General features: G+C 39.7%; 1 protein-coding gene across 4 annotated transcripts in view; it reads left to right on the plus strand.

The window, feature by feature from the left end:
- The first annotated feature begins 11,581 nt into the window (after positions 1 to 11,581).
- The window catches only part of scn1laa (sodium channel, voltage-gated, type I-like, alpha), a 198,119-nt gene continuing 194,744 nt past the window's right edge, over positions 11,582 to 14,956 (plus strand). For 3 of the 4 annotated variants that reach the window (XM_087989105.1, XM_087989108.1, XM_087989107.1), the window contains exon 1: positions 11,582 to 12,008. The gene's annotated coding sequence lies outside the window, so the exon portion shown is untranslated. Of the gene's footprint in view, positions 12,009 to 13,470; positions 13,608 to 14,956 lie in introns of those variants that run through there. The other variant, XM_087989106.1, reaches the window with a different exon arrangement.

Below are 14,956 nucleotides of genomic sequence, written 5' to 3' on the forward strand. Positions count from 1 at the left end.
TTCGTAAGATTAACCAAAAAAGCTCATTTGGCCTTACGGCAAGAATCCTTCCAGCAAACGCAATGCACTTTGAACTTTGCCAAAAACCCACAGGATTCAGTGTTAATTTTATCTGTTCAATGATCCTGTTTGGGGGAGTTCATGGCATAGTTGTACTTTGAGTCACACCTAAAACATTGAGCATACCCTGGTCATTTCTGGTTTTCAATCTTTTATTCTATATCGAAATCATTCTTTTGCAAAATCTCTTCACTTTTCAAAATTGTTGGAAAGTTTCTGTGTTTATTTCTCTTAATGAAAATTTCAACTTTCATTGGAAGTGGAATCGACCAGTCAGCCCATTGAACCTCACCATTCAATATAATCATGACTGATCAAGCACTTCAATGGCTTTTACCAACCCCATTCATACATCTCTGTACTCCACTGCAAATTAGATATCTATCAATCTTTGCATTAAACAACTTCTCATTTTTAGATGAATTGTTTTTCTCCCGGTTCCACACCCAATTAGGGGAAATATCTTTCCAGCATCTGCCCTGTCTATCTCTTTAAATTTGTTAGACGTTTCAATGAGATCACCTCTTATTCTTTGAAACTCTAGAGAATACAGGTCCAGTTTGCCAGATCTCTCTTCGTAGGACAATCCTGCCATTCCAGGAACCAGTCTGTTGAGCCTTTGTTGCTTTCCCAAATAAGGAAACTAAAACTGCATAAATTGTTGCCAGTGATCATACATTTGTTTCTAATCTGTACTTATCTAGTCTTGCCAATCTGTTAACATTGTGTCCTTATTTTGTGTCAGATAACCAATAGCCCTGTTTGTGTCATGAATGACAATGAAGAGGAATGCTTTCCAAGGATTCTTTTCAGTGGTCCTGACATTTGAGCTAGCCATGTGTGTCTATTTGCAAATTCAAAATAAGCAATTTGGTTTGAACTTTATACTTTGGCATAGTCTAATAATTGAAAAACCTGAACAGATTGAGGAATTTCCCACCAGAATTTTTGCAGTCTTGCATAGAACCTATTGAATTCCATTCTGCATTCTTTCAAACCATTTTGATTTCTTCTAAATTTGACCTTGTCTTATAAGCAGTTTTTAAATCATGTTTTTTGGGAAATTTTATCCATGAAGTTTAATCATTTATACAAACAAAGGTCCTTTTCCAAAACAACAAATTCCAATTCGGAAAAAGAAAACTTGTTATTTGCTGTGCATTTGTCTGATAGTGAAAATGTCAAGGTTGATCCTTGGTTCTTCTTTGGCAAAGAGGTAACTGGATCCATGTGGCTGCCTTACTTTCCACAGCTCATAAGGATCAGACATGGGTGAGTAATGTAACCTCAATGCTTTATGTTAGATCGTGATTTTCTGAAGTTTTCTCCAAATTACTCCTGTTAAAATAACATTTAGTTTTCAATCTTTCACTTACAAACAGCTAACTATCCTCTTCTACAAATGGTAAATACCAGAGGTTAAATGCTGGTTACAGCCCAGGCATATACTTTTCTCATCAGAATTTAATTTCTCCTCACATCCACAAACTCCAACCATACTGATTACTTGTGCCCCAGATACATGCACTCAGTAACTTAGCCGTCACTAACATACCATTATCCCCTGTTGACTTGTTCCATTTGGTCTTGTGCATTCCTGCCAGACCCTACTAAATCATGATGCAGACCACTTGTGAAGTCAAGAATGGAGCTGATAACTGTACCATCACCAGAAGACATCTTTGCATCTGAGCTTTTGATCTTTCTGATGAAGAGAAACATTGATTAAGCAATTGAAAGTGATTTGACTGAGAATATTAACCTAAAGGACAGGGTTCTTATGGAACAGTGGTAGTATTCCTTTCTCTGATGAGGAGGCCTGGATTCAAGTTTCATCTGCTCTAGAAGTGTGCAATAACATCTTTGAACAGGTTGACTTGAAAGTATCTACCCTGAGGAATACCTGCAGTGATTTTCTGAGGCTGAGATGATTGACTTCCAACAACCACAGCCATTGCCCTTTGTGTGAAAGTATGCCTTTAACCAGTGGGGAATAACAATTTTGATAGGATCAGACTTAATATGCCACTCATGGATTTTTACTGGGATCACAGTTTTTCATGATGCTTACATATATGATTTGGATGAAGGAATAGTGTCATAAATTTGCCAAAGACACTGAGATAGGTAATAGAGTATGCAGTGAAAGCAGAAGCAGAAAATTATAAAGGACATTGATCGAAGGCAAATCTGTGCTAATTGAATTCACTGTGTGTGGTCAACCATTTAAAAAGACAAGTCAAAATATTGTCTCAATGGTGGTCAGGTAGGAACTGTGGAGAAGCAAAGAGATTCAGGGATCTAAGTATGAAAACCACAAAAAAGTGTATTTATGCAAAAACAATTTTTAAAAAAACTAATGGAATGTCAAACACTAACATCAAAAGGACTGAAGAATAAAAGGATGAAAGGTCTCTCATGGTTGTATTTCTGTAGCTCTCATTTTAGAGCATCTGGAATATTTGAGGTTTAAGCGCAAAACTTCAGAAAGGACATTACACCAGAATTTTACTGCAACTATTTGGTGCAGTAGACAGTCAACAGAAAAGCCTTTTTTAATTAGAATGGCTTTCTGCAGTAATTTAATCAGAGTGCTGGTGTCGTAATAATCCACACCTATCTGTGGAAAATTTTATATTTAAAATATTCTGCAGGGGACAGAATGGTTGCATGCTGCATTGGAGTTGTAGCCTTTAGCAAGTAGACAAATGGAGGTGAGATGTGAGAAGGCTGCATTATGGTTATCTGCTTTGTCCCTGGAGGGAATACTGGAGGCTGTTGGGGTCTGCAACAATGTTCTCTTCCCCAAAGACAGGAGGAAGAAATCAGCTTTATGGATTAAACAGATATAGTATCCTAGATAATGGATACAATGCCCCAAGATTTCAAAGATTTTGTAGTGTAAGACAGGCAAATAGGGACACAGCTGAAAATATGTTGCTGGAAAAGCGCAGCAGGTCAGGCAGCATCCAAGGAACAGGAGAATCGACATTTCGGGCATAAGCCCTTCTTCAGGAATGGGGGCACAGGCAATTTGGCCCATCGAATTCACGCTGACCCTCTGAAGGGCATCTCACCCAGACCCACCCTATCCCTGTAACTCTGCATTTCCCATGGCGAATCCACCAAGCTTGCACACTATGGGCAATTTGGCATGACCAATCACCTAACCTGCACATCTTTGGACTGTTGGAGAAAACCAATGGACCTAGAGAAAACCCATGCAGAGACGAGGACAATGTGCAAACTCCACACAGACAGTTACCCAAGGTTGAAATTTAACCCAGGTCTCTGAGGCAGCAGTGCTAACCACTGAGCCACCATGCTGAATATTTTCTCCAGGTCCATTCTATTCAGGCCTTTTCCATGGTGGGATTTTAACCCAGGTCCCTGGAAGATCAGCTGAGTTTATGGGTTAATAATCTGGCAATAATACTATTAGGTAATTGCCTCCAATTTGCCTGGTCAAAATTATTACTTGCCACTCATCCAGCCCAAGGCTATATACTGTAGAACACATCCAGTGATATCCTTGGACTGAAATGATTGAGCTTCAACAACCAATACCATTTTCCTTTGTGGAAAATTTTGCCCCTGATTCCCAATGACTCCAGTTTTAATGGGTCTCTTTGATGTCACACATATTCCATTGCTGAAACAAAAATAGAAGTTTCTGGACAAACTCAGCAGGTCTGGCAGCATCTGTGGAGAGAAAGCAGAGTTAACCTTTCAGGTCCAGTAATCCTTCTTCTTCTGCTGCTAAGTTTCTCCAGCAATTTCTATTTTTATTTCAGATTTGAAGTATCTGCAGTTCTTTTTTTTCTTACAGGTTCAAATGTTGCCTGATTTCAAGGGCAGCCACTCTCACTTCACCTTTTGAGTTCCACTGTTCTGTCTATGTTTGGAGCAAGATTAAGAGCTGAATACCTCTAGCTGAACCCAATCTGAACATCAGTGAGCAAATTATTTCTTAGGAAGTGCTGATAATAGCACTGTTGATGGCAACTTTGATTACTAATGATAATAGTTAGTAGATAAAGTAGACTGATGGGGTAGTAAATTGTTTGGGTTGTGTTCATGCTTTTCTTTTTGTGGTTGGCATAACCAGTTCAAGTTTTCGTATTTCTGATAGATGTTAGAGTTGTAGCTGCACTGAACCAGCTTGGTTAATGGTATGGCACCAGTAGTAAAGCATAAGTTTTCAGTACTGTTGCTTTAATGTTATCAGGGCACATAGCCTTTGCAATATCAATGTTTTAGTCATTTACTGAAAGCACATGGGGTGATTCGAATTGGTTAAAAGGTGGCAGCTGTGACTCTGGGAACCTCAGGATAGGGCTCAGATGGACCAACCACTTATCACTTCTAGTTGAAGGTGATCACAAATGCCTGTCATGTCTTTTGTGCTGATTTGATTAGCTTATCTCCATCTTTGAAGACAGGGGTATTTGTGAAGCCTTCTCTTCCAAAGATTTGTTTTGTTACCCACCGGCATTCAAGGTGGATTTTATGGGAGAGTACGGCATTGTACCTGATTATGGGATTGTACAACTCTGTCTATCACATGCTGTTTGTACTGTAATTCTATGTCATAGTTTCACCTACTTTTTGGATTGTTTGCTGCTGCTCCTGGCTTGCCCTCCTGCACTCTTCAGGGGTCATGTAAATAAAAGGGATGAGTAAACCTTTAGATTTCTCTCTCAATTGACTCTGTAATTGTGATTCATTTAGGTCTTACAAGTAATTTGAAGTGAATTCTAAAATCTTACACAAGAATCATGTTAAACGGAATAGATTTTAAACAGATTTATAACTCAAATCTGGATATCCATGAGGCATTATGGGTCATCGCAACCAATAGCATTGTATTAAACTTCAACTTGTAACCTCAGGGACTGACATATCCCCAACTCTACAATTACCACCAAGTCAGGAGGTCAACAGTGGCTCATTCATTGACATGCCAATTATTTTTTAAAGTCATCTATTTTATAACAGCTTGTCTGTATCAATCTGTGAATGTTTAGCAGCTTTACTGATATTGCAGTGCCAGCTAAGCCATTTATGTATCGATATAGACATATGTAATGTCAACTCCCATGATTTAATATAGTCCTAAATATGCCAACTGAGGCATCTGCATATTCTGAAAATCACCAAATATGTTTTAATTAAAATCAATTTTAATTTGTCAATACATGACTTCAACTTGACTTTGGATGTCCAGGACAAGTTAAATAAAAGAGTATAAACTGCTCCAACATAAAAACCTATGCAGGGTCTATATAAAGATCAGCACATATAAATAATTAATTTATTAGAACTGAGATAACAGAATACATATACCAAATGCAGCACAATACTGCAACTAAGACAAGTAAAAATATTTACAAGACTAAATAATTCATGACAGAACCTACTTGCAGGATAATACATATAATGTATATCAAATATTTTATTATAACCTTTCTATTGGCAAGAGTCCCCTATTGGTTAAATGTTCAGATGGGACATGCTGAAGAAGCATCCTTTTCCTTATGGATCTCTTTCTCCAGTCGATTTAAAAAATATATATATATTGAAAGGAGCCAATTTAATCAGGCTTACTTGATTTTAAGGAAGAGTGTGTTCATTAGTGATTAAAACACAAGAAATTATAATAAAATGCAGCACACTCAATTCAGAAATGAGAGCTAAATCCAAAAGAAAAAAAACAGATGTCTTTGGATTATCCATGCAGAAACATTGCAGGCATTAAGGTAGATGATTCTAATAGTGCTGATTTTAGCAGTTGAAAGGTTCCTTGGAGATTCTTGGTTCTGCATCATCTGAAAGCAGCTTGTCCACTTTTTCCTTCAATAATGACTTTCCTGATGACTTGGCTTCAGCAATTTTAAAATAGACTTTATTTCTTTTTACATAGGGGCAACCAGTGGAGATCCCCAACTGTGCTCTTTTCTTGCACAATTTAGTACAGTCTGCAAGCTAGCATCACCATTCTAGCACAATAGAGACCATGTCTAACCTCCTTTCTTGTGTATTCCTGGAAGGGTAAAACACAAACGTGTCTTTTGCCTAGCTCTGCCTTTTTTCCAACTCATATCTTATTCGCAATCCACAAAACACATGGGAAATCACAGTTCAGTTTTTTTTGAGTAGCAGCTCTCCTTTTCTATTGTTATTGTTTGAAGATCCCTTGACACTGTTCAGATGTAATGTTCCATGGTTGCCTCTCAGGACTCAGTGAAACTTATGCAAAGATAGCCACAGAGTTTACATCCTCAGCCATCTTTTGAATTATATGTTATTTTTTTAAATACTTGCACTTTGAAATTCAATATCTCCATAAATTATTTGGAGTTATGATCCATTAGTATGACAATATATATGCACACATGCACACACACAGCATTTTTCATACTGACTCAACAGGGTTGAGTTTGTAGTCATTATCAGTGTCAAGGTCAATGCGAGGTGATCAACCTGGTTACACTCCTTATTAAATTTTCCTTTGAGGTTTGATACAATTGAATGGCTTGCTAGACTTAGGAATTAACTACACTGCTGTGGGTCTGGAGTCACATGTAGGCCAGACTGGGTATGGATGCATATTTCCTTCAAGGGCATTAGTGAACCAAATGGTTTTTGTGCAACAATTAACAATACACCAAGATTTTAATTCCAGATTTATTAACTGAATTCAAACCCCACCGGCTGTAATGGAGTGATTTGAACCCATGTCCCAGAATATCAGCTCAGGCCTCTTGATTGCTATTTTAGTGACAACGTTTGGCTACCAGGGAAGTGTGGGTTGACAATGGGAGAAAATTGAGAAAGGAGGTATGCAGGTGGGACTCTTCTCAAAGCGCTCATTTTCTTCATACCCTGGTCCCTGCCCTACCCAGCCAGAACCCCAAACACTGCCTCCTATCTTGCTGATCATTATACCCTGCATAATTCGAACTACTGCAGTGTTTAGTATGGTTCCCCCAACCCCATGAGCTCCAAAACCCTATGACGCCTAATGAATGCATTTCAGTTGTCAGAGCCATGAAATAAGCAGCCTTCCTCCAGCTCTGCGAAAACCACAGGGGCTGGCAGCATATAAGTGTTTTACAAAGAAAAAGACTTAGTTGCATAAGGCGATTGACTTAAAGGGGCAGCGATGTTATAGTGGTATTATTGCTGGACTGTTAATCCAGAAATCCAAGAAATATTCTGAGGACCTTGGTTTGAATCCCACCATGACAGATGATGCAATGTGAATTCAATAGAAATCTGGAATTTAGAGTCTAAAGATGACCATGAATCCATTGTTGATTGTTTGAAACTCATTTGGCTCAGTAGTGTCTTTTTCGGAAGGAAACTGCCATCCTTACCTGGTCTAGACTGCATGTGACTCCAGACCAACAGCAATAAGGATGATTCTTAACTTCCTATTGGGATAAGACCATAGGACAATAAGACATTGGAGCCATTCGGCCCATCAAGTCCACTCCGCCATTCAATCACGGCTGATGGGCATTTCAACTCCACTTACCCGCATTCTCCCCATAGCCCTTAATTCCTTGTGACATCAAGAATTTATCAACTTCTGCCTTGAAGACATTTAGTGTCCCAGCCTCCACTGCACTCTGTGGCAATGAATTCCACAGGCCCACCACTCTCTGGCTGAAGAAATGTCTCCGCATTTCTGTTCTGAATTTACCCCCTCTAACTCTAAGGCTGTGTCCACGGGTCCTAGTCTCCTCGCCTAATGGAAACAATTTCCTAGCGTCCACCCTCTCCAAGCCATGAGCAATTGGAGCAATTGCTCCAAGGATGAGCAATAAATGCTCCTTAGCCATTGATGCCCTCATCCCATGAATGAATGAATACAAAAATTACTTTGGTGTTTTATAACAACGTCAATTCTGTTATATATGATTTCTGTAATATTTTAATGTATGCTATTGAGTTATGTGCAAATGGTAGTGGTCCTGATAATGGAAGTGGTTGGTGGTGATGAAGCAACAGTTATTTATTTTAAATTGATTACATTGATTCACTAGGGTCCTTCTGACACCTACATTTTCATGAGTGTGGAATTTGGGAATTTCTGGGAAATTGCGTCCAAGTTATTTCAGAAAATCTGTCTTTAAGAAAACAACTCTAGATCCAGGATTCATTACTTCTGTCACTGTAGGTGGATGGAGGTAATATTTTTGCATCCTTTACTCTGTTTGCCTGAAAATAAAATATCCCAAAACTAATGGGCTGATTTCAGTGAAACTTGTACACAAAAAAGGTACAGCCCAAAGAAGACATAATTAGTCTTTGAGAAACTGAACTGAAGGAGGGTCCCTGGACTTAAAATAGTAACTTATTTTCTCCTCTCCAAGATGCTGCCAGACCTGCTAAATTTCTTCAGCAGCTTCTGATTTTGTTTCTATTTCCAGCATCTGCAGTTCTTTGTTTTAGTTTAAGTACTTCTTATACTCTTCGCATGGGGTGAGCATGATGGTTTGAGAGGGCTTAGATGCAAGTATGGGACAGTAGGTGGTTTTCAGGGTCCTTCCCTTTGCCTCCCATTCACACCTCTCATTGCTCCAAGACTGGGGGTAATTGAAAACTCCACTCCTAACCCAAAAGTCATACTGATTTCCCAGTCAGGAAGCTTTTGCATCTACCAGAGAGTTTGGTGATGGGAAGGTGGTGAGTTGATCTGAAGTAGCCATTAATTGATCACTTAAGGACATTATTTCATAGCAAGTCAAGAATGTTATCGATGGACTTAGTAGTGAAGTGGCAAGATTGAAGTGGATTTCTCTCTAGGGAACACTGGTCCCACTACTTCACAGAACATAGAAGATTACAGCGCAGTACAGGCCCTATGGCCCTCGATGTTGCGCTGACCTGAGTAACCAATCTAAAGCCCATCTAACCTACACTATTCCATTATCATCCATATGTTTATCAATGAACATTTAAATGCCCTTAATGTTGGTGAGTCCACTACTGTTGCAGGCAGGGCATTCCACACCCCTACTACTCTCTGAGTAAAGAAACTACTTCTGACATCTGTCCTTTATCTATCACCCCTCAATTTAAAGCTATGTCCCCTCGTGCTAGCCATCACCATTTGAGGAAAAAGGCTCTCACTGTCTACTCTAGCCAATCCTCTGATCATCTTATATGCCTCTATCAAGTGACCTCTTAAATTTCTTCTAACGAAAACAGCCTCAATTCCCTCAGCCTTTCCTCATAAGACTTTCCTTCCATACCAGGTAACATCCTGGTAAATCTCCTCTGGACCCTTTCCAGTGCTTCCACATCCTTCCTACACTGCGGCGACCAAACCTGAATGCAATACTCCAAGTGTGGCCGCGCCAGTGTTTTGTACAGCAACAACGTGACCCCATGGCTTCAAAACCCAATCCCTCTACCAATAAATGCTAACATACCGTATACAATCTTAATAACCCTATCAACCTAGGTAGCAACGTTCAGGTATCTATGCATGTAGACACTGAGATCTCTCTGATCATCCACATTACCAAGAATCTTACCATTAGCCCAGTACTCTGTATTCCTGTTACTCCTTCAAAAGTGAATCACCTCACAATTTTCTGCTCTAAACTCCATTTGCCATCTCTCTGCAGTTTATCTATGTCCCTCTGTAACCTGCAACATCCTTTTGCACTGTCCACAACTCCACCAAATTTAGTGTCATCTGCAAATTTACTATCCCATCTTTCTACGCCCTCATTCAGGTCATTTATAAAAATGACAAACAGCGGTGGCCCCAAAACAAATCCTTGCAGTACACCACTAGTAACGGAACTCCAGAATGAACATTTCCCATCAACCACCACCCTCTGACTTCTTACAGCTAGTCAATTTCTGATCAAAACCACTAAATCACCCTCAATCCCATGCCTCCATATTTTCTGCAATAGTCTACTGTGTGGAACTTTATCAAATGCTTTACTGAAATCCATTACACCACATCAACTGCTTTACCTTCATCCACCTGTTGGTCACCTTCTCAAAGAACCCGATAAGGTATGTGAGGCATGATCTACCCTTCACAAAACTGTATTGACTATCACTAATCAAATTATTCCTTTCTAGATAATTGTAAGTCATTTCCAAAACTTTGCCCACAATAGAAATAAGGCTCACTGGTCTATAATTACCAGGGTTGTCTCTATTCCCCTTCTTGAACAAGAGGACAACATTTGCTATCCTCCAGTCTTCTGGCACTATTTCTGTGGACAATAATGACATAAAGATCAAAACCAAAGGCTCTGCAATGTCCTCCCTAGCTTCCCAGAGAGTTCCAGAATAAATCCCATCTGGCTCAGGGGACTTATCTATTTCCATCCTTTCTGGAATCGTTAACACCGCCTCCTTATGAACCTCAATCCATCTAGTCTAGTAGCCTGTATCTCAGTATTCTCCTCGTCAACATTTTTTTTATGTGTGAATACTGAAGAAAAATATTCATTTAGCACCTCTCCTATCTCTTTGGAGTCCATGCATAACTTCCCCCTACTGTCCTTGATTGGCCCTAATCTTACCCTTGTCATTAATTTATTCCTGAAAATGTGTTGCTGGAAAAGTGCAGCAGGTCAGGTAGCATCTAAGGAACAAGAGAATCGATGTTTCGGGCATAAGCCCTTCTTCAGGAATGAGGAAAGTGTGTCCAGCAGGCTAAGATAAAAGGTAGGGAGATTTATTCCTGACATACCTATAGAAAGCTTTAGGGTTTTCCTTGATCCTGTCTGCCAAAGACTTCTTATGACCCCTTCTGGCTCTTCTTAGCCCTCTGTTTAAGTCTTTTCTGGCTGACTTGTAACTCTCAAGTGCCCTAACTGAGTCTTCACATCCCATCTTTACATGAGCCCCCTTCTTCCTCTTGACAAGAGATTCAACTTCTTTAGAAAACCACGGTTCCCTCGCCTGACCACTTCTTCCCTGCCTGACAGGTACATACTTATCAAGAACACACAGTAGCTATACCTTGAACAAGCTCCACATTTTAATTGTGCCCATCCCTAGCAGTTTCCTTCCTCATCCTATGCATCCTAAATCTCACCTAATTGCATCACTCTTCTCATTGCTCAAGGGTGGGAAAATCGTGCCATTTGAAAAAAGTTATTATCAGCATCAAATGGTGGGAATTGCCAGAAGTGTTTTGGTTCCATTTATTTTCTGTTACTCATTGTCTGGCTCACAGTCAGGTAACTTTTATTTTTCCACACTTTCCCTTGGGCTTACCTATCTTTACAAGTAATGCCTCAAGGAGGAGATAACACCAGTTTTCTTTTTAGATTTAGGACAGGAAAAAGTGGACGGGGTTATACTTCTTGAAACAAATTTCGGGACCCGAGCTTGTACTGTGTCTTCAAAGACTGATTACGTCGGGTCAGAGTGCCACCGCCGTATTCGTGTAATTCCTTTGGAATATATCCCGATTTTACTTCACCATCACCAAGAGGGGCCAGCATCAGGACCCAACATCGCCGCCACTATAATAATCCACAGCACAGTCAAACCTGTTCCGAATGTCTCAGATGTATGTATGGCTTTTATGTCACTGGGACGTAACTCAACAATCCTCCTCCAGTCTTTTGGACCAATAAGGGATTTTATGAAGCAGGTTCCAGTCGAGTTGACATGGAGATCACACGCAGATTTCCTTCACGACTGTTGGACGAGATGCGTGTAAAGCTCAGAGGATCCCGCGTCATTGTTACCCGGGAATGAATGACCGGAAGCGATCGGGCTGTTAAAGAAGAGACCGGCATGAAATGCAATCGCCGGCTACATGAATTTGACAGTACATCTTCGCTAAAGGCGGCAGATCTACAAATTAAATAGGCACATACAACAATTTAAACAGATGCAGACCAGAAGCTCACCGGCGACAGTAAATTTCGTGAAGAAACACATTGGGAAGTATGGTGAGTCCATTGAAGGTGATAATTGGCCAAGGAAATCAGGCATTTATTAAGGAAATTTTTTTAATATGTAAATTAGGTCTGGGCGTGTTTGTTTCTGACGATCAGTATTAGAAATCTGTGAATCGGGAAGATAATAATATAACACATTGTCACCAGTACATGTAAATAAGGAGACAGTTAAAGCGGAAATGCCTATAATTCGACAATAAAACAAATCAGTACAGTATTCAGTGCTATCTGAAACTGGGTGTTGTTACGAACGAGACTATTCGAGAATGTTTTGGATATGAATTCAGAATACCGTTGCTTCCCTTGTGGACAATCTAAGCAACAGCACCGGTGGAAATTTCAACTTGTAGCTATTTTGCAGACAGTAGTAGAAATATATACCCACATTCATTAAACAATTGCCGAAGAAAACAGCACGATAATTATCCATATCCGCACGAGGTTTTATATCTGAGTTAACGAAAATAAATTCATGAGATTTCTGTTACACTTTTATTGCACCTTTCTGGGCTATTTCAATAATGAAGCAATATAAAGTAGTTTGCATTTTAAAAGGACTCACGTAACCGATGGAAGAATTGAGCTTATTGTTATTTTACACTAAATTAGAAACAAACAGATAACTTCTATATTCTTTCTATATATTTTACTTTGAGAAGACCGAAAATAAGTGGTTTAAAGTCAGATGAAATCGTAATGAAAATAATCAGTTGCACTGTGCCGTATCATTAAGAAAGTGAAAACACTGAGACAAAAATTTGTATATGTTTATTAAGTAGTTAGTGTCAACAATTTACTGCAAAACATGGATTTCACACAGTTTATTTAAAACCACACTATATTCTTAAAGAAGTATTGTTCTTCTGGCTTTGTAAACTTGAACAACTTTTCAGCAGAGCTGTGGGAGACAACAATGCACCTAACTCCCCAAAAGACAAATAAACAATAGCTACTTTTAACACAACAATAGATAGTATAATAAACACTTTTCAGTATTAACTTGTACAAAATTTGAGATGGACATAACAGTCTAAATTTACGTAGTCTAGCAGACATGCTGCATAAATAGAGAATGGAATATTAAGTAATATGGTACTGCACTTGGTCATGAAAAATTACATAAAAAGTTAAAACAAAACAAGTAGCTCAGATTTTCACCAAATGGCGTCTTGCACATGAATACAGATGAATTATTTTATTATCAAACTGATGTACCTGAAATGTTCCTGTGTAATGTCAGGCGGACGTAAATCAGCTTTTATGTTAGTGGGGACGAAGGTTGGCTTGTGAGAGTTCTGGAGGGGGGTAGTTATTGTTAGTGTTTTGGGGAGTGGGCTGCATTTGTCTGAATGGGGATGATGATGGTGGGAGGGGGTTTGGAAGGGGTGGTAGGTGATTCTAGGCGGGTGCTACGATGGGGAAGCTGCTGAGTCGATGCTGGGTGAAAACTGGGCGGAGACCTTGCAGCGAGACGGTGCGATTGAAATGGGGAAGCCATCAAACATGGCGACAGCTGCAGTCTACTGCCCCCCTTTCCTGAACAGCCAGCGCTGACCGACGCCCTGTTCGACATGCGTTGCTTCACAAACTGTAAGGAAAGCAAAAAAAAGGAAATAACTCTTTTTCTGATATAATGCAAATGGACGGAATATTCATGAAGGATATTGACGCTGTCCAGTCGCGCAGTGGTGCTTGTTGTGCCGCAGATTGATCAATATTGTGCTGTGAATCCCGGTGACCATCCCGTGTCTCTGTAGCTCGGCGGGCCAGGCGCTTTAGTACCAGGGCAGGGGAAACATGTTTTGCACCAGTGGGGTGAGCCAGGCTGGCAACTTGCAGTCATTTCTGTGGCTCTGAGCAGTGATGCAGCGTTTATGTTCGATGGCCGCTGGGCTAGCTTGCATGAGCTGCCACTGCTATATATTTTGCCCCACCATTTAGATGACAATGTTGGCAAGAAAAAAAAATTAAAGATAAAAAAGGTCGGAGTCGGTACGCCTTTGATGTTAGGTTGCCAAGGTAGTGAAATAGCGCCCTGTTTTCTTTTCAGCGCCACTGTCAAATTTAGTTCTCTCAAATATGGAAGATGCTTCCTTCAGTTTGTAGGTGGATGATTGAATTTTGTTGATGCTAATCGCCATCTCAGTTGTGGTTGTCTGATTGTGTTGTGCATTTTCAGAAAAATGCTAACATTGCCTTCGCTTTTGTACTATTTTAAGACCATCAGACTATAAGATATGAGAGAGGAATTAGGCCATTCGGCCCATCGATTTGAGGCAATATTAAGATTCTTCTGTTTCACTATTAAAGTGAATAAACATGAACATTCAGGAAGCTTAGAAGTAATAACGTTGGTTGTTTATTTACGTCGCTGTCGTCAGGGATCAGGACAAATATAGGACGAGGAAACATTCACATCGGAGTTATTTGATATCTTTCTGTGCTAAACCTTTGCCAATTTATAGTAGGTACGTCGAATGTTATTATATCCTTCCGGAGCAATTCTGTCAATTTCACACGTCTCCCTATGAAGCCAGTAATGGATGTGTTTTGTTTGAGCAAGGCAATGTGTTTCCCGAATGGTATACAGATATGTAAATGTATAAAGTTGGGATCTAGTGTGACCATGCCTTTTTCATTTTAAGAAATTATCAGCATAGGTAACGTTCCGTTTCACACTGGGGATATTAGATGATGTCTGATCTCACCGTCTTTTTTGTGTTAAGCGAGCATCTATATTATTTAATGTTGAAACCATCACATTTTATATGCTATCGTCATCCACGATGAGAGATGCAGCAAGAAAATTCTAGCAAAACTAGCTCACATAACACGCATGGGCAAGCTTCATACAAACCAGCGTTACATTTGAGTCTTTTTCGTTTTGGTATGGGGTGACCGTGCTTTTGAACAGGCCGTTATTCTGAATATTCATTGGT

Source organism: Chiloscyllium plagiosum, unplaced genomic scaffold (genome assembly GCF_037043375.1).
Source record: "Chiloscyllium plagiosum isolate Xiang-an unplaced genomic scaffold, Cpla_swu_hap1 HiC_scaffold_7, whole genome shotgun sequence".
Taxonomy (NCBI): Eukaryota; Metazoa; Chordata; class Chondrichthyes; order Orectolobiformes; family Hemiscylliidae; genus Chiloscyllium; species Chiloscyllium plagiosum.